Below are 20361 nucleotides of genomic sequence, written 5' to 3'. Positions count from 1 at the left end.
GCCAAGATTGGCCTGCCTTTAATGTTTGTCTGGCCGTATGCCCCCTTTTTACCGAAAGTAACGTTCATTACACAAAAGACTTGCGCACGACACAGTCCACTTTACCTCGTCAACAATCGATGCATCTGTACTGAACCCGAACCCAACCTTCGATACGAGAAACGAGGTCGACCCGCACATCTCGTAATTCCCAACTACTGAATGAACCGCAATGAATTCTGGACTAATACGATCATGTGTTCGTCGCATGATTGGCTGGTACGGTATGTATCGTCCAGCCTACTATGGAGCCACAGCAATGACAATGGTGCATCATCGGGGGTTACGTTTTTGATTGGAAAAGCCATCCAACGGTTTCCGAATAACAGATAGGTGTCCTCTTCGGTAATCATCGTGTAGTTGTCGTCTGCTGCTTATGCTGTCACCATGCCTCGCAAAGATCGAGAACGTAAAAGAAAGCAAGCTGAACTCGCGGCTACTGCCGCAAAATGTTGCAAATTATCTACTTTGTTCAGGTAAGTGTCAGATGGTGTTGTAAAAAAACATTTGCCGAGGCAGAGCAGATTTGACTCAGAGAAGTACCAAGCTCTGCTGGGAGGATATAGGACTGGTAGCGTGCAGTGTGCAAAAAACGAACGTCAAGTCAATTGTCATGTACACTAAAAGAATACGGGTGTTCTCAGCAACCAAATACAAAAATATTGACGGCTCCTTTTGTCACGCCCCGCTCCGTCCGCTCCCGATGTGTGCCACGCCCACCTCATTACCTCCTGTTTCGCCCTAATTGTTCCCACCTGTGGCTCGTTCTCTGTTACCTAGTCTTGTGTATATAGTCCGAGTCTCAGTCTGTATTCCCCAGATCTGTCATCGTTGTATGGTCCGTCGTTGTCTGCACCTGTCCTTTTGCCTTTAATAAACCCTTCACCGGATCTTTTGGCTTCGTTCGCCTGCTTCCGTGCTCGCGTTCACCTCCGAAGCTGACAGAATGACAGATCTCCCGGAAAGCATGAAGCAGCAGTCCGAGCACCACCGGCTCGGACTGCTGCAGGACTTCATGTACTGGCATGCCCAGCCCGAGGTACAGGAGGACCCGCTAGCCCTGGAGCTGGCTAGCCGGGGCCGGGACATGCTCCGGAAGGAGCGCCCGTCGGGGCAGGAGTACCCTCTGGGCAAAGCCCGAAAATGCCTCCGTCGGCTACAACGCCGACTCGCCGAGCGAAAGGAGAAGCTGCAGGAGGAGACCTCATCGCTCTTCCTGGGAGCCTGCTATCTCCTTCCCGCCTTTGATGACACCAGCGCTGCGAGCCTAGCCAGCTCGCATCCGGAGCAGCCCCCTCCGATGGAGGCTTATCAATATCGGCCGGAGCGTCTGGGGCAAGGCGGAATTCGCGCCGCGAGAGATGGCATACCCCGGGTTCCCAAAGCCCTGAAAGGGAGGGCGCCCACGCGTTCAGCACCCTTCCTGCCGGCTCCAGACCTACGTGCTCTGGATCTGCCCGCGGCACCGGACCAGTTCGATCCGGACCTGCCGGCTGTTGATGCCGCCGCACTGCCCGCGGCACCGCCGGCTGCTGATGCCGCCGCACTGCCTGCGGCACCGCCTGCTGATGCCGCCGCACTGCCTGCGGCACCGCCTGCTGATGACGCCGCCGCTGATCTGCCAGCGGCATTGCCTCTCCTGCCTGCTGCCTCCGCCGATCCGTCTGCGGCTGCGCTGCCTGCTGCCTCCGTCGATCCGCCCGCGGCTGCGCTGCCTGCTGCCGCCGCCGATCTGCCCGAGGCTGCGCTGCCTGCTGCCGCCACCGATCGGTCCGCGGCTGTGCTGCCTGCAGCCCCGCCTGCTGCAGCCGCCGCGATGCCCGCAGCACCGCTCGTCCTGCCAGTCCTGCCTGTCTTCCCTGCTGCAGCTGCCGCCGCTCTGCCAGCGGCACCGCCTGCTGCAGCTTCCGCCGCTTCGTCAGCGGCACCGCCCGTCCTGTCTGTCTTCCCTGCTGCAGCTGCTGCCGCTCTGCCTGCGGCACGGCCTGCTGCAGCTTCTACCGCCTTGTCAGCGGCACCTCCTGACCTGCGTGACCCGTCTGTCCCATTGGACCCGCTTGTCCTGCCTGGCTTGCCTACAGTCCCGGTGGCTGGCCGCGGGGTGACAGCGCCCGCCGAGACGCCCCCTGCTGGCCGCGTGGAGGCTGCGCCCGCCGAGACGGCCCCTGCTGGCCGCGTGCTGGTGGCGCCCGCCGGGGTGTCCCTCTCTGGCGCGCCCGGAGTGCGCGCCTTTGGGGGGGGGTTCTGCCCCGCGACGGCGCCCCCTGCTGGCCGTGGGAGGGCAGCGTCCATCCTGCCGGCACCTGAACTGCCTGTCCTGCCGGCACCTGAACTGCCTAAGGTTGCCACGGTTACGCCCCCTGCTGCCCGCGTGCTGGTGGCGCTCAATGAGGCGCCCCCTGCGGGCCGCACGCCCGAGCCCGTCTCACCTGACCGGCCCGTCTCGCCTGTCCAGCCGGCCCAGCCCTGCTCACCTGTCCAGCCGGCCACCGTTCCAGTCCTGCCCGCGGCCCCGCCTGAGGCCGCCGTTCCAGTCCTGCCCGTGGCCCCGCCTGAGGCCGCCGCTCTGCCCGCGGCCCCGCCTGAGGCCGCCGCTCTGCCTGCGGCCACACCCGAGGCTCCGGCTGCCCCGCCTGTTGCCTCTTTGGAGGCCAAGACACTTGTCTGCCCAGACTCGACCTCCCTTCTGACTCCTTATCCCTTACCCCGGCCAGACCGACACCGCCCAGGACCCCGCCTGTCGGTGTCCCGTAAGGGACGGGGACACAGGCGTCGGGCCTGGGTCCCGCCCGCCATGCCCCCTGGCTCGCCCGTTCGGCCCCTAGCTGTGGCTCGGTGGCTGCCTGCGGGTCCTGCGCCTCGGGGTCGGCGGTCGCCGCCGGGTCCCCCCCTGGTCCCTGGGTCCCGGTCCTCGGTCCCGCCTCTGGCTCCCGGTCGGCCGCCTCCGGGCCCCCCTGCTCCGGCTTGGCGTCGGACGGCGCCTTCGCCGGCTTCGGCTGCGCCTCCGCCTGCCGCGGCTTCCCCCTCCTGCCTGCCTTCCCTGGTGTTCCCTCCTGCTCCCTCCTGGTCCCCTCCGTCACTCCCTCGTCCCGTCCCCTTGGTCCCTGGGTGGTCCCCTCCTGCTCCCTTCTCCCTCTCCCCTGCGGCCCCTCCGGCCGCTGCCCGTCGCCCGCCTGGGCCTTTTCGTGCTCCCCTTGTTCCTCCTCCCTTTCCGTTCGTCCCGCCTGTCTCTCCCTCTGGTCCCTTTGTTCCTCCTTTTGGCACTCCTGGCCCTTTCGTGTCGCCTGTGGGTGTTCCCCCTGTGTCTCCCTTCTGGGTCTGTCTCTCCGCCTTCCCTGTTCTCTGTCAGGTCCTGTCCTTCTTTTCGTCCCTGTTCGTGTTTTGCGTCTCCGTCCTGTTCCCTGTGTTTGGTTGACGTTCTGTTTTGTCTTTCAGGTCCTGTTCCCCGGTTTGGTCCCGTCCGTCGCCTCCTCACCGGGCGCGCCTTTGGGGGGGGGTTATGTCACGCCCCGCTCCGTCCGCTCCCGATGTGTGCCACGCCCACCTCATTACCTCCTGTTTCGCCCTAATTGTTCCCACCTGTGGCTCGTTCTCTGTTACCTAGTCTTGTGTATATAGTCCGAGTCTCAGTCTGTATTCCCCAGATCTGTCATCGTTGTATGGTCCGTCGTTGTCTGCACCTGTCCTTTTGCCTTTAATAAACCCTTCACCGGATCTTTTGGCTTCGTTCGCCTGCTTCCGTGCTCGCGTTCACCTCCGAAGCTGACACCTTTATTGTTGGATTTTGTTTTTTGAAATAAAGCTATATATATCTATAAATATATATATACATTCTGTCTCAAATCGAAGGTCGTATTGCGTAGGTTGTCTAAACTTGGTAATTACAGTAATTGGTAATTAGTGACTCAGTATTGGCCCAATGCCTTTTTGGAAAGTTTCTGCTTTTTTGAAAATAAAAAAATGCCTTTATGGAAATAAAATTCCTCCACAAGGCCCGAGGTGTCCTATGAAATTTAAATAAATGAAAAAAACATTTTTTCAAATTAAAATTTTTAATTTGTCAATGACTTCACAAAAAACAATACCACTGCACACTAGCTAATAAAATTTCGAGAAAAAGATTTATGACCAAAGCTCTAATTTGAATTGGTGGTGCAGTGCACTAGGAAAAGATACCCAGTGACTCATATTTCTTTGTACCAAGAAATTAGATGGTCCAAATACTTAATTAATGTAAGCTTTGGAAATTGTCAAATTACTACATAGTCTGCGAGCCTCGGATATGTGGCCTTGGTGCCCTGGATTTACTCCAGATTTTGGCCTTGTGCCCAGGCTTAATGGCCTTGTGCCCTAGAAAAAATATGAATAGCCAAGGCCAAAGTGGCTGTGCCCTCCTAAATCCTTATGTCTAGCCCTGTATATGGGAAGTAATGCACAGGTAAGGTGCGGCACCGCTTTCCATTGTGTCGTGTTCCACTGTTACAGGGAACTGTGAACCTAGCCTAAAGCCCCCCATACATTTACAGATGCACTGCCGATTTTTCGGCCGTTCAACGAGTCATCACGCGTCAAACGCCTGAAAAATCACCTGGTGTGTTCTCAGCTCCGTCGGCTCCCCTTCGCTATGCGCTACCCTTGAAACCTTGTTTTCATTGTGTTTGTCTTTAATCTGGCATTATAGTAGAGTGTTGGCTTCCTAGCCAGTAGTTCTGTGGTGAAATGACATGTATGTTGCCTTCCTTTCCTTCAATGGATGTAGAAAATACATTAGCATAGTATATACATACAGAGGAGTCGGGGAGTCGGAGTCGGAAGATTTAGAAACTGAGGAGTCGGAGTCGGAGCATTTATCTACCGACTCCACAGCCCTGTACGTGATGCCCAGAACTTCAAGAATGTTGCCATGACACTTGCAGTGAAACATCAAAGGGCTCTTAGCCATCAGCTAGACTGCAGTTCTTTTTTCAAACTGGGTGTGGAAATGGCCAAGGTTACACAAGTGTTAATTAACACTTTCCCAGAGAACATTCAGAAAGTTCTTGGTTAAAAACTCCCTCAAACTCATACACTTCTTGTTGCACCATCTGTCTGCATTAATGGGATTGATTATAAGATAGACATGATACTTTCAGCTGGATCATGTTTAGGGCTACCCGATTTTAAACAAGTTACTCACATTGTTGCAGTAAACGCAGAGGTACTTTTTGTGTGCAAAGTCATGACATCATGGTATTTTGAGTAGAGATGGGCGATCCACGTTTTTTCAGTTCCGATCCGATTCCGATACACAACTGCCGATACCGATACAGATTCCGATACAAGAGCTCTTTTTACTTTGTTATACTTTACATATTATTTTTTTTAAGCTAGTAAATACAGATGGAAAAAATGTATGACAAAAAATATTTAATTAGGCTACTACAAACATACATAACGTACTGTTCCACCTCATTTGTTTTAAGCGTTTTTGAGGCATTTGCAGTTCAATATGAATATCTTCAAAGCAAATATACACAAGTGGCGAATGCTTAAAATTTTAACAGTTTTTCTCCCATTGGCATCAGCGCAGTTACACTTTTGTTGCGATGGCAGCCCCTCTTGTATCTCAAGCAACGAGTTCGCAAAACAGTCCAATTAAGTTAGCGACTCCCAAATCATCCATTGCTTTGTTTTGTCTCGCAGTTGGGATTTTCCATTAAACGCTATTCCCACCTCAAAACCTTATTTTACATAGATTGCAAAACGCTGTGCTTCCGGTTTCTGTTAAAAGCCTAAAATACTCCCAGATCGTCACGTCTTATCTTACGCTCCTCGTACTGCGAAGGGTATGCGCATGACCTCACAGCAGGCGGAAGTCACTGTACTCACACCCACTGAGTAGCAAAAAAGACTTAGGGGCAGTGATAGCGTTCGATTTGAATTCCGCAAAAACACACATGTAAAATGGGAAAGAGCTGTCGTGCGATTGATTGCCAAAAACTAAATAAGTAAGTATAGGACGTGGATCGGTCACGCATGGCCGATTCCCGATCCGTCAAATAGGTCTGGATCGGCGCCGATACCGATCCGAATATCAGTATCGGTGCATCTCTAATTTTGAGCACCTTCATTCTTATGAGCTTTGCTGCCCAGTTATGCCATCTTTTTGTGTGCTTCAACTTGAAGATCTGAATGATATTGTTCCCCTGTCAGCATACAGTGTACATGGTAAACTGATGGTGACATTGAAGCGTTTTATTCTTTGCTAAATTTACTCTTTTGTCATTTCCTTCTAGATGGCTTCTCAAGAAATCATGATTTTGCGGGTTATTCTCACAGAAGCTGATATCAGAAAAGTCACACTGACTTCAAAGCCATGCTCAGTTGAAGATTTGATCAGCTGTCTCAGAAACACTCTGGGACTGAACTATAATTTTACTTTACAGTTTCGAGATCCTTTGTTTGATCATGAATTTTGCAATGTGACTAGTCTGGAAGAGCTCCCTGAGAAGCCAACAGTGAAAATAATTCCAGTGATTGAATTGGTGTCGGTGTCAGAAGATGCAATGCAGGCATCAAGTGAAATATCAAGTGATGCTCCAAGTACTGCAGATACAGTATTGATCTCTGAATCACCCCAGGAAAAGAAAATTCCATGGCCTGATATCTTTTTGATTCCAAAATTCTCTGTCGATGTTGAATATAGGCTGCGTCAGGCCAATTTAATCTACTTGAAGGATGGAACGCACCTAAAAATGACAAAAGAATTGAAACATGACATTCTCCAGAAACTTGCTGAGACCATATACTCCTTCAAAGCATACCCAACTGCTGATGATTTAAAAGATGTTGCAAAGGCATTGGTGAATTCTCACCCCTGTCTTCAAGAACCAGGATCACCTTCTGGACACTGTGGGTGGACAAACAGTTTGAAAGACAAAATGGGAAATTACAGATCAAAAATGAGAAGCCTTGGACACACAGATGTCACTGTTAATGCAGGGAAAAGAGGGAGATACTCTACCAGCAGTGATCCACCTAACAAGAACATAAAGAAACCAAGGAAAGGGGAGGTAAACTACCTACCTAACCTTCCAAGTGGTCATGATGCTTCCAGTCTTGAGTTGCTCAGACAGCAATTGGCAGACGAAATGAAGAAAAAAACCCTGATGCTGTCTTTATCAATCAGAAGATGGATATGACTCTGTCTTTAAGAAGACAGGAAGTTGTGATCAACAAGCCTCCTGTAGGCCAGATACTTCAGCGTTGGCCAGCACTTTTTAGAGAAAGTCAGGTAAAGTGAAATGCCTATGTTTGCAGTATTTTTAATTAAATGAGTACTGTATTGATAAACATGATAACGTTAATTTGACAGTTGTTCAATTTTGACATTTCCCTGATATTAATGAATGCCTTTTTTTTGTTTTACTACTACAGGTGTATCAAGAATTCAACCGGATAGTTGGGAAGAATCTTAAGCAAGAATTCTATGGGTTACTTGATTGTCACTGTCCACAGCTGATTCAGATTTTCAGGTCAAAGAGAGGTCTCGCCGGACAGATTTTAAGCAATCTTCTGCAAGATGCCAAGGTTTGTATACGCCATTGTTTGTACATGCCATTGACATAAATTGATGCCACTGTTTGCTGAATTTTGAAACCTGATATAATAACTTAAGAAATCTTCAGTAACAAAGACAAAATAATTATACATGTAAATTGCCTTTCTGTCATGCGGACAAATGATACAATGTTGTTTCTCTGCAACTGCAACACCTCAGACCTCTGACCTCACTGACATGCGATGTGTTGCCATTCGAGGGCTTCCAGTACTTCTTGGTGATGACCCAACCGAGTTCTTCAAAGCATGTTTTGTAAGTATTATTAATACATTTTTACTGCAATAGTTTTATTGTATTATGTTTCTTAATGTGCATCTATGTTAGCAATAACAAAAAATAAATCACCCAAACAATGTCATATTGTAGTTAAATGATAAATGGAATAAAGATCAAGGAGAAATTTGAATTCATGTTATGACATATTTGAAACCCTAAAATGCTACTTAGAATAATATAAAATCTTTAGCTTTTTTAAATTTCATCAGTAGGTCATGCCATATGCAATGACTTGTATACAAAAACAAATTTAATTTAATGTTTTGTAGTATTTTTATATTTTATATATTATTAAATCCTGCATATGTTTGGGTATACAATTCGCAAAAAATTATGCTTGCTTACAACTAAAAAACATTCAATAAAATTAATATATAGTAAAAAAAAACTGTACACTGCCAAGATTTATTTTTGTTATCTATTTATTGTTGTCAGGCTTCTGATGATGGAGACTCATACCAACATGTGCCAGTTGGAATCCTTAACCGAGAAAATTATGTGGCTCTGCAACCCCTGTCCTTCCGCCTCCACCCATCCTCAGTCGGAATCATCTTGGAGGGGAATGTTGTAATGGGCAATATTGACAACATACCCCAGGCCATGTGTCTTCTTTTTGGTTTAACCTATGCGCTGCACCTAGACTACCCAAAGTGCATGGGCAATACCTTTCTTTTCATTCAACAAGTTCTGCTGGGTTTGGGTAAGAAGGAGTTGAAGGGTAAGATTCTGGCTGTTAAAAATCAGCTTGCCATGTAAACAGGTACAGTAAATGCATGTTTAACTGTTAGATTAAAAATTATACCGGATGTTCTTAAAACTATGCCTTAGTGTTTGGCAAAATATTCATGTTCCATAATGATACAGTATAATAACATTGTGGTTGTTTGATATTTGAACAGGTTTGTAAACACTGTTTAAAAGATTAAAAATAATTGTTAATTATTCATTGTTATAAATTGTTATAAATTGCATTGAGTAATTGTTATACTCAAGACAATTTCTTGTTTTGTCACAAAGTGATATTGCTAAGTTATATCAAATAAATTGTAAAGTAAATCTTTATTCTTTCTCCTTGTTTGTAATGTAGGTGTATTTTCATCATTTATAGTGAATAGCTAAGTTTAAATTAAGTTCTGTCACAACATTCAGATGAAGATTTTATGTTTTAAGCCTATACAGGTTGATTGAACTTAAAAAAATTATGGAAACACATTGCCCTAAAAAAGCTAATTTTGATTTGTTGAAAAAACAACACCTTTTAAGTTTAATGTACCTAAGATTTCAATAGCGTTGCACTAAAAACTTTTATTTCAGTCAACTAAATGTTTAATTATATGCATTTGAAATTGTAACTACAATAAACTTAAAATGTATAGTTTTTTCAACAAGACGAAATTAGCTTTTTTAGGGCAACGAGTTTCCATAAATTTTTTAAGTTCAATCAACCTGTATAGGCTTACAGTGTAATAGAAAGTGGTTTGAGAGTGGTATTTTGTTTGTGACTGACTTGTTGGATTCAGATGGTATTCTGTTAGATTATGTATCCTTTTTGAAGAAATTTAATTTAGGTTGTCCGCAGAAAGAATACAGGACGGTCTGTCGTGCTATCCCATTGGCTTTAAGGCAGCTAATATGCAACATAATGTTATATACAGAAGTCAAACCAGTGTTGCCAAATTTAAAAATTGGTAATTGTAATCTAGACGATAGCAAATGTAACAATAAGATTATTAGTGTGAACTTTAAATTAATTATTTTCCATGAGTTTGACTCAGGTAGGCATTTGCAGGCTTTTCATGGGGATCAGTCTCTCATGGAAAAGGCATTTTCTGAATTTGTTAAGTGGCCTGTTTCCCCAAAAGTTAAAGAAACTCATTTCAAGATAATTAATAATATATACTCAGTGTCTGAATTTTTAGAGAGACGGTTTAAATTTGAGGTGGACCTGTGTTCTTTTTGTGATTCAGCCTGTAAAACGTTACAACACCTGTTTTTTCTATGTCCTATGTCAGCTGGTTTTTGGTTGGAAATATAAACCTGATTATCACTCTTGATTAATGATATTCCACAGTTTGACGTATTTGATGTTATCTTCTACATGGATAACCTACACCCCTCTGTTTCTATTGTGATTAACATTGTCATCCTTTTAGGTAAATACCATTTACATTGTAGTAAGTGGAGAAATAGTAAACCGTCTTTCATATGGTTTTTAAATTAGGGGGAGACCGGGTATAGTTGTTACACAGGGATAGTTGTAACGCTACCAATTCCACCAATCAGGGATAAGATTGGAGTCATGTGACCGTTTCAGTTTCTTCAGGCTTCCTTTTCAATCCCACATGGAAATTGTCAAGTCGGTGTTGCTATCTCTCCTGAAGCTACAGCAGAAAACCTAATTCTGAGGTAAGAAAGTAAAAAAAAAACAAGATAAAGTTTTTTCTAGTACTTCTACCATTGTAGGTAATGTTGTGTGAGTTATATTAAGTTAAACTATAGTTTCTCTAGTAAGAAATGGAGTATCAACCTTCTGCTAATTTCAAAGCACCATGCTAATACAGCTAGTTAAACAATGGCTGACAGTGGCGGGGTAGGTTGAAACGTGTGATTCAAAAGTGTTACAACCATCCCCTTACATACAACTAAGAACATTTTTGTTATTTTAATAATTCTACAGAATGCCTAGAACTTGGGTGAGAAAAACAAACCGTGGAGTCGATGCCAGTCTTTTACAAAGAGCAGCAGAGGAAGTTAAGAGAGGAAAGTCAGTCAGGGCAGTGGCAAAATCCCATGGGATCTGCCATGTCACCTTAAGCAGATATTGGCGAAAATACAAAGATTTGAAGGAGCAGAGATCGAGGGACCTTCCTTGTGTAGGATACTTCAGTCCTAACCAGGTCTTCAACAGGGAGCAGGAGGAGACTCTGTCAGAATATATAAGCCAGGCAGCTGATATATACTATGGGCTGACTCCACGTGAGGTGAGCATGATGGATGAGTGTTTTGAGACTAGGGCAGAAAAGTCAAAGTTCAAGACCTCTTAATTTGTATTGGACCTTTCTTGCAAGCTTAATTTCATGTTTGTGAATGATGAATACAATATTTAAAATCAGGTAAAAATTAAATAAATACCATAAATTAAATAAATACCATGAATACATATATTTAGACAATTTCTAAAAAAGATTGTCCTTACTCATGATTTCTTTTAGGTCAGAAAGTTTGCCCACCAACTTGCGGTGGAATACAACATAAAACATCCACAAACCTGGGATGCCAAGAACATGGCGGGGCCTGATTGGTTTAGCTCATTCATGAAACGGAACCCTAGACTTTCGGTCAGGAGTCCACAGGCAACGAGCCTGTCAAGGGCCACCAGTTTCAATCGTACTAATGTGGAGCTCTTCTTCAATCAGCTGGCAGAGGTTATAGATAAAAACACTTTTGATGGAAGTGATATATGGAATGTTGACGAAACCGGTGTGACAACAGTCCAGGCACCATCCCAAGTTGTAGCACGCCGGGGTGTAAAGCAGGTTGGTGCCATGACGTCGGGGGAGAGGGGCACACTTGTGTCAGTGGCTTATGCGGTGCAAGCGCTGGGGAATACCATCCCCCCATTTTTTGTGTTCCCTCGTAAGAATTTTAAAGATCACTTTGTTCATGGCGGGCCATTGGGGAGTGCAGGAAGTGCTAATACATCAGGCTGGATGCAGGAAGAGGATTTCCTATCATTCCTCAGTCACTTTGTGAAGCATACAAAGGTCAGTCCAGAAAGAAAGGTGTTGCTCCTGCTTGACAACCACTCCTCTCACATCTCTGTGAGAGCTGTGGATTTCTGCAAAGGCCAGGGAATTGTGCTTCTCACATTCCCACCGCATTGCAGCCATAAACTGCAACCACTTGATCGCAGTGTGTTCGGGCCGTTTAAAAGGATGGTAAATTTGGCAAGCGATGACTGGATGAGGGGGAATCCAGGCAAAACGATGAGCATCTACGACATACCAGGCATCGTGAGGATCGCTTTTCAAACAGCCGCAACACCGAAGAACATACAAGCGGGCTTTCAGTGCACAGGCATATGGCCTTACAATTGTAACATTTTCCAGGACTGTGACTTTGTGCCTTCTCAAGTCACAGATCGGCCTGATCCATCTGGGGATCTTAAACAGAACTCCTCTCAAGCCCACCTGCCGCCCGGCTTCTCTCCAGCTCACCTGCCTCCAGGTTCCTCTCTAGGCCACCTGCATTCCGGTGAGATGCCAAGCACCTCAGGTCAGTCGTTCAGTCCATCACTTATCAGGCCATTTGCAAAAGCAGGCCCAAGGAAAGATACAGGTAGGGGTAGGAAGAAGAGGTGCTCGGAAATCCTCACTGATACACCAGTGAAGCTGGCATTGGAAGAGGAGGAGCGTCGGAAAGGAAAAAACATCAGAAAAAAAATCCTGGAGAGTGAGAAAATTAAAACCAAGAAGGCAAAAAAACCTGCCAAGGAAAGGGTGAAGGCTGATGACTCCTCCTCTGAAGATGATGATGATCTCTGTGTAATCTGTATGGAGCCATTCAAAAATTCCAAATCCAAAGAAGTGTGGGTCAAGTGTGTTTTGTGTAAGTTTTGGGCCCATCAAGCATGCACTCCTGGCCTGACCAATTTCATTTGCCAGCATTGTGATTTTGACTAACAATGCATTTCATTTGTTTGTTCTTGTAAGATTTCAGTCTTTAATTCCCTTGTTTTTTTGTCCCAAAATTCACACACATAGTATTGTTGCTGCCATTAATTTCAGGGCTTGTCCTTTGAAAAATGCAGGCGCACACAAATTTGTGCACCTAAAAAGTGCTAGGTGCACAATTTTTTTTGTGCACCCTAAAAGTGCTAGGTGCACAATTTTACCTTTTTTGTGCGCCTAAAATGTGGTTGGACTTTGGTGCAATGGGTCAAAATCCAAAAAGTCCTAGTGTTAGTTGTTTTATCCTAGTTTTAATGCTTTAACATATTTTGTAGAAACCCATTTAAAGTGAATCACTTTTTATTGGTGAATAAAATTTGCAATTCAGAATTCAGTCTTTTTTGCATCAATACTTTGGAGATTGTCCTCAATTTGCATAACACTTGCTGCAGAAGGCTCAGAGGGGAAGAGCACCATAATATTAAGATTATATGGGCCAAAACTTAGAGATGGCATCCAATAATTTGTATGAGCCAAATTCTGTTTCTCCACTGAAATTGCATTTGTTAGCCAGTGTCTTCTCTGAAAACTTAATTCTTGGATGAAAAACACATCAGCAGTCGATCCCAGCAGCAGCCAATCCTTAACATGTATACAGCTAAGACTAACTAGTTATGAAGATGCCATCTCTTAAGTGCTTGAGTATTTTTGAGTAGGTTGCCTTCCAGGATATAATCTGTAACTAGACCACAGGGTGAGTAATGACAGTAGCCAAGGATATTGCTGTTGGACTAGGACTAGGAGTGGGGATAGCTCAATATTAAGAGTTGGACAATAGGGTTGGGTCGATAGTAGATGCCATCGTCCATCGCCGATAGACATCACGATGCTGAGCCGACATCGCGATCCTCCGCCCCACCCCCGCTGCAGCAGCAACCAGCTCACGAAAAACACACCACTTAATCACACTATATAGCCAAATTAAATGCATGCTTTCAATTTCCGCATCTTTACTTATATTATTATTATTATGAGGAAATAATAACAAGGAAGTTGTTATAGCAATCACAATACAAATTACAGTGAACTCCAAACGAATTACACGAACTAGTTCGTTTACATTAATAAATGAAGCATACAGAAACAGCAGAATTTTTTTTTTTTTTAATTAAATTTATGAGGAAATAATAACAAGGAAGTTGTTATAGCAATCACAATACAAATTACAGTGAACTCCAAACGAATTACACGAACTAGTTCGTTTACATTAATAAATGAAGCATACAGAAACAGCAGAATTTTTTTTTTTTTTAATTAAATTAGATTGAATAAACTACACCAAATATGCCTTTTTCATGGTTTTACCATAACGAACAGAACGTCTGCGCATCTAAATCCTACACACCACTTCAGGCGTATCTCGTGGCTGTCCTGTTTCATTCGGTCTAAAGCTAAAGTATTGCCAGAAAGGTGAATTTGCACCTTTTTTTACCAACCGAGTTTGTCGACGCCATTATAACGACACAGATCACTGTGCCTATTCCTGCCAGAGTCCCGCGGAAAAAGTGATTGACAGGTGGTAATTTGTGTGTAACATCTTTATTTATTTATGGTTTGGTTATGGGTAAAACAAAGACCATGCGGGTCAGGTAGTGGAAACGGTAGGCTAAAATTAATTAATTCGTTATGAATTAATTGTTTAACACCAACCATCGCTCCCCTCCCCAAAAACGTTGCATTCTGACACGAATGACCCTTGTTATCTATGCTTTTTTTCGACGCCATTGTTGTTATGAATAATTCCGTGGAGCGTCGAGTGGTCACGTGACAAAAGGCGCGTACAATTGAATTCTTTTTTATTGATAGGCGCGCATTTCTTTGCGCAGCTCCTCACCATTTTAGGCGCGTGATGGCGTGCACGCGCAATTGCGCACCTTAAAGGACAAGCCCTGTAATTTGAAATAAAATGTTGTTGTGGCATATCACTTGGAGTACCCATAGTTTTTATGCATTTTGTCTACATGTTACAACTTACCCCAGTATGTGTTACAACCTACCCCAGTAGTGGGGAAGGTTGTAACAAAGGACCACCTTGTATTTGTCATCATCTCACAAAGTTTGTGGTATAGTTGTAGAAATTTAAATTGTTGCCAGTTGTAGTAGACAAATGTGGGTATTTTGCCTAAAGATTTCAGACGTATAGCTTTAAAAAAAGGTAGATTTAGGTGCTGAAGAAAAAAAGTGTTACAATCATACCCGGTCTCCCTACTTTAAACAGTATTTCATGTCTCTTAAGAAACTGAGATCAAGCAAATCAGTGAGGATCTGTGATGACATTTCTCATTTTTTACTGTTTTAATTCATGTCTCCAGTGCCTATGCGCTGTATTTTGCACATAATTTTATTACTATGAATCCTTTTAGCCCACCCCCCCCCCCGCCCTTATCGCTCTTTTCTTTATTTTGTTATGGTATTGTAGTAATTGATTGTTGATTTGTTTTATCCTCTGCGAGATTCTGTACTGCATTGTATTTTGTTGTTATTCAATAAAAAAAAATAAAAATAAAAAATCTCCACCAGGTGGATCTCCACTACAGGGACGGAAACACGTGATCTCCACAAGTGAGTCCGGACATGACGTTATGCAAACTTACGCCATGGATGCAGTACCAGATATCACATGATCTCCACGCACAGCCTGGATTTGTCAGTGGGAGGGTGTTTAGCTTTGTCGAAAGAAAAAAGTGGGTAGAACAAGCAACAACGGTAGCATTCGACTGGTGATTTTTTTTCTCCAAATTTAGCTTTAATTGGTTACTTAAGCTAAGACTGACTGTCTACTGAAAAAGAAAAAATATTTATAAAATTATAAATAAATTTATAAATATTTGTCTTGTGCTCACAAGTTATTATTTAGAAGGAATAGATTAGCTGCGTATAGCTGTCATGTTATAAGAGGTTTATTTCAGGACGCCGTACTACGTTTGCTAGACCTGGCATTAGGGTACAGTAAGATACAACAGCCTTGTAATTAATATTACTGGAAGGAGTAAATACAACGCTACCGCGTACTACTTTGACATTTGGCTGAGGTATACAGTCCGTATGAATGGTCGTGACAGAGGTGAAGCGATATGAACTATATTTTTTTCTTTCATTATCGGTAGTCAATAATAAAACAGGTATAAACAGGTAAAATAAATACAATAAATAGGTGTCAGTAACGACAAGAAATGTTAGGGGAACTTGGTGAGGCGAACAAATCAACAAAGTAAAGTGGTAAACATAGTAGGTTATGTCTTGACGCAACCGAACCAAACATCGGTGTCAACAATATTAAAGATGCACAAAATATAGCTTGATATCTATAGCTTGGTATCTTGTGCGCACAGAATAACTTGTGAGCACAAGAAAATAACTTGTGCCACACGATAAAAAAAAAAAAATCACCCTATGGGACTTCGGGGGCTCCGTATTAAAGTGAGAATTTCACAAGTACCGAAATAATAAAAATAACACATGCTGTTAACATCCCTTCTTGTAGAATTAAAATACATTATTAACGTCCGTTTCCAATGTTAGTAATATAATTTAAATCGATCACCAAAATAATAAGTATATACTTTAAAAGAATCGATTTTTGTTCGGTCGAGTTAAAGTCCGGGCTGTGTGTGAGGATTATGTGATATCTGGTACCACCTCCATGCATGTTTGCATAACGTCATGTTCGGATTCGCTTGTGGAGATCACGTGTTTCCGTCCCTCTAGTGGAGATCCTCCTGGTGGAGATCTGCAGCCAGACCCTTCTCGAATCAAGCGCTAACATTTATGCTGCATTCCATTTGCCTTGGGATCCGATTTTCGGAATCCTAGATTACGTCACATCCGGTAAAAATTCGGGAAAACCGAGTCGGACGTGTTCCATATCCCACAGAAGTTTGGAAGTCGGATTCAAGATGGAAGCTCAGAAGAAAGCGGCTCTTGCCGCAAAGAAGGTACGTTTTATTGTATTTATGAGTCGTTGTGTCAATAAACAAACTGCATTATTGTTACGTGCCATAAGTTCTAGGGGGAGCCCTGCCGACTCTCCGGACCTCCCGCCGACTCTCCGGACCTCCCGCCTCTGTCATCATTCGCCGGATACGTCTTGGCTCCGCCTCCTTGACTGGACCCCGCCCCCATCTCCTCTGATGCGTCACGTGTCACTTCCGGGTCCCTGTGCAGAAAGGGCCGTGGATAGCAAGCTTCGGGAGCTCTGCTCATTTTCTTGATTATTGGTTTTGCTTATTTGGTTTTGGGTTACTCGTGTATGACTGTTTTGGTTTTCGGATTTTAATTTCTTGCTCGCCCCCTTGGTACTTTTGCTTTGGTTTGACTTCTTTGCTGGTTTTCTGATCTCCCGCCTGTCTTCTGACTATTCTTTTGCTCGCCCTTTGGATACCGTGTTTCGGCCTGTGTGTTGTTTGTACATGTCTTTTTGGTGCGTAAGGAGTGACTGCCATTTTGTTTTGCGACCGTGGTGTTTACTGTGTGTTTTGGATAGGGAGCCAGGACTAGTCTTTGTCGTTTTGTTCGCTTATTTTCACTTAGGGATTATCTTAGTTTGGGACGTGTTCGTTAGTTGTTTTGGTTGTTATTTTTGGCGTGGGCCACTCCCGAAGTTCGTTGTACCTCCTGTTTGTGAACGTGTTGTGAAAAATAAAAAAAACATAAAAAAAGATCCCTCCTGTGTCCCTTGTTCCCGTTCCCTTATTCCCTGGTTGTCTTGTCTTCCCCTCTCCCTCTCCTCTACCTTTCTGGCGGTCCCTGACCCTAGACTGGGGACCGTAACAATTATACAGTCAACCCTCAGGCATTTGCGCTTTGTCATTCGCGAATTCACGATACAGTGCCCTATTTTCACATCAAACATTTGTTTTTTTTAAAGGTAATGTATTAAGCTGACTTTTAAATGATAGTAAAGTGTTTTGGAAGCACAACTGAGCTCGTATTTATGGTTGAAACTATAGAAATAAGCACATATTACCATTTTTAGTGATCCTACCAAAAATCCGAATGTCCCAGATTTCACCATACAGTATCTGCAGGATGTGGCTGCTGACTTGATTGCATTGGTGGCAACTCTGTATTTTATGGAGTTGTCATCCAATAAAAGGAGAAGAGTATAGTGTTGTTCTAGCAAAGTACATTAGACAGTATCCAGATGATGTTTAATAGATAGCTTGTTACATCACATGAACAGTGGTATATTAACATCACTTTAAGAAAATGTTTGGTGTATTTAGTGTTGATGGCATCCCAGATAGCAAAAATCATTTGGCCCAGATCTGGCCCAGGTCCTTCGTAAGTTCTGGGCCAGATCCGCACAACGGACTTGGGCCGGTGTCCTTTGGCACAACGGGCCAATACCGGCGTGGATCCGGTTTCCTTTATCTGGACCAGAACTGGGCCAGCTCCAGACCAGATGAGGATTCTTTTATAGTGATTTGGCCCAAATCTGGGCCAGATTGGGACCAGTTCTGTACTGAATCTGGTCCACATTTGGGACAGATCAGGGCAAGTCTGGCCCAGATCCGTATTGGATCTGGACCAGCTCATTTTGTGGATTTAAAAAATACTTAATATTACTAATAAATCAAGTAGTAGCATACATTTGTTGAACATCAAAATTATTTTCTTATGCTACTAATTCAAATGAGTAACAAACCCCTTCACCACAATAAAGTGGCAATTCTGGAAATTTAGCAACATGACAGCACCACCTAAAATAAAAATAGACTAGCATTTTTGGCATTATGAAATATGACTCAGGAAATTTAAACATTTGAAATTTATTAGAAACAAAACTATACAAAATTACATCGACAACCACAAGTACTGACTGGATATGTATAACTTCTTTATTTTTAACATACAAAAATACATTATGAAAAATTATGCACAAACATCATTTTGCTACTCAACATATGGTTTAATTCCCAAGAGGCATCTGCAAACAAAAAGAACAAGAAAAAAGCTGTTAGTTGAATATTAAAGATTATCTGTCATAATAATCAATGCATATAGCTTACCGTAACTTAAGGTATATAAGCAAATTAACTTACTGAACTTCATTAACGTTTAAACGTTTTTCCCCTAATTTGTATAATTATCAGACAACAGTTTTACACGGTGATATTTCTATTTTTTCCAGACAGCTAGAATTATAGAAGAATAAAAAACACTTACCCTTGAATATGTGGCCGAACCTGAAATGGAGACAGAATATGCTATTGAATGTCAAATGTTTCTGCACATTTTCTCGATTAATCTACTAAATTCACCCGAAGAATACAATTAATTAAAATAAAAACATATTTCAGGGTATTATAACTCTCATTATTGCCTTTTATTACCCGACCCACGCTTTTATTAACCGACCCACGCTTATTTTAGTACGAGCTATAGCTAACACAGACTCAGTTGCCAGCTAGCAAACTAGTTATAAGTCCAAACATTTTAAGATTAACTTAACAATTAACAGCCCACCAAAATCAAAAAGGTACTAATTTACTTCTAGCACAGTTTGACCGCACTATGTGACTAAATTGCACGTACCTCAATAAAGCGGCTTCCTAGAACTTTATCTGCACGCTCCGGTGATCCTGTCAGAAAATGAAAATTCGCGCGCTCGTCCCCCGGATCCGGCCCATAGCTGCTTTGATTCTGCTGACATTATTGCGTTCCCGCCACGGAAGCCTGGGCCCGGGCCATGTCCGTATCGCAGCTGTAAAACGGATGTGACTGTAACGCGGATCTGCCGGACTAGAGGCGGATCCGGATCGGAGTCAGCTGCTATCTGGGATATTTCTCCCATATTTCTCCCTTTCTCCAGGGAGCTGGCCTTACTTCTGTTGAACTACAGGCAGCAAGTGATACTGAAGACAGGTACACATTGGGGGGTCCTGTTAGACATGGATGACCAGACCTTTTCCCGACACTTCAGGATGAACATGACCCAGTTTGAGTATTTACTCACAAAGCTGCAGGAGAACGGCCTAAGCAGAGACCACAACCATGGAAAAACACAAGTGCCTGCCACCAAGAAGCTGTTGCTGTTCCTGTAGTACATGGCCAATCAGAACAGCTTTAGAGAGCTATCCGACAAGTTCAACTTGTCAGTGTCATCGGCACATCGGACAGTTCCTCAGGTGCTGACCATTTTGCCGCGAATTGGGCCAAACTTCATCTCGTGGCCTAATGGATGTGAAAAAGGAGCATCTGCCGCTGCCTTCCAGCGCACCTGTGGCCTTGCTGGGGTCATAGGGGCAATTGATGGTTGCCACATCCGAATTCAGAAGCCAACCATTAGAGGGGTGGACTATATAAACAGGAAGGGTTTCTGCTCTGTCCTCCTTCAGGGGATTGTCGAACGAGGGGGGACATCTTCACTGGACCACCTGGGAGAGTCCATGATGCAAGGATGTTGAGGGCCTCAGACTTCTTCCTCGAATGGCATCAAAAGATGGGGGATTACTTTCTGTTGGGGGACAGCGCCTACATTAGCCAGGCCTTCCCATTCATCTGTGCACCTAAACGTGATAATGGGAGACTCACTGAGGCTGAACATCAGCTGAATGCAAGGATCAGCCGGGGGAGGGTCATAGTTGAGCAGGCGTTCGGACGCTTAAAGTGCAAGTGGAGGCGTCTACGTGACTTGCAGAACACTCGAATTGACATTGTGGTCATGGTGATCATGGCAGCTTGTTTCTTGCACAACATGTGCTTTGGCCATTC

The 20361-nt window shown here is 44.1% G+C and overlaps 1 long non-coding RNA gene across 1 annotated transcript; it reads right to left on the bottom strand.

The window, feature by feature from the left end:
* Positions 1-18480: 18480 nt before the first annotated feature.
* On the bottom strand, positions 18481-19276 carry LOC140579279 (uncharacterized). Its single transcript, XR_011983370.1, has 3 exons — positions 19183-19276; positions 18814-18833; positions 18481-18574 (listed from the first exon to the last, which is right to left on the bottom strand). It is a non-coding gene; the product is annotated as an uncharacterized lncRNA (long non-coding RNA).
* Positions 19277-20361: the final 1085 nt, after the last annotated feature.

The sequence above is a fragment of the Paramormyrops kingsleyae genome, chromosome 17, assembly GCF_048594095.1.
Source record: "Paramormyrops kingsleyae isolate MSU_618 chromosome 17, PKINGS_0.4, whole genome shotgun sequence".
In the NCBI taxonomy this organism is placed as follows: Eukaryota; Metazoa; Chordata; class Actinopteri; order Osteoglossiformes; family Mormyridae; genus Paramormyrops; species Paramormyrops kingsleyae.
Note: the sequence above shows the minus strand (reverse complement) of the source record. Positions and strands in the feature narration are given on the sequence as shown.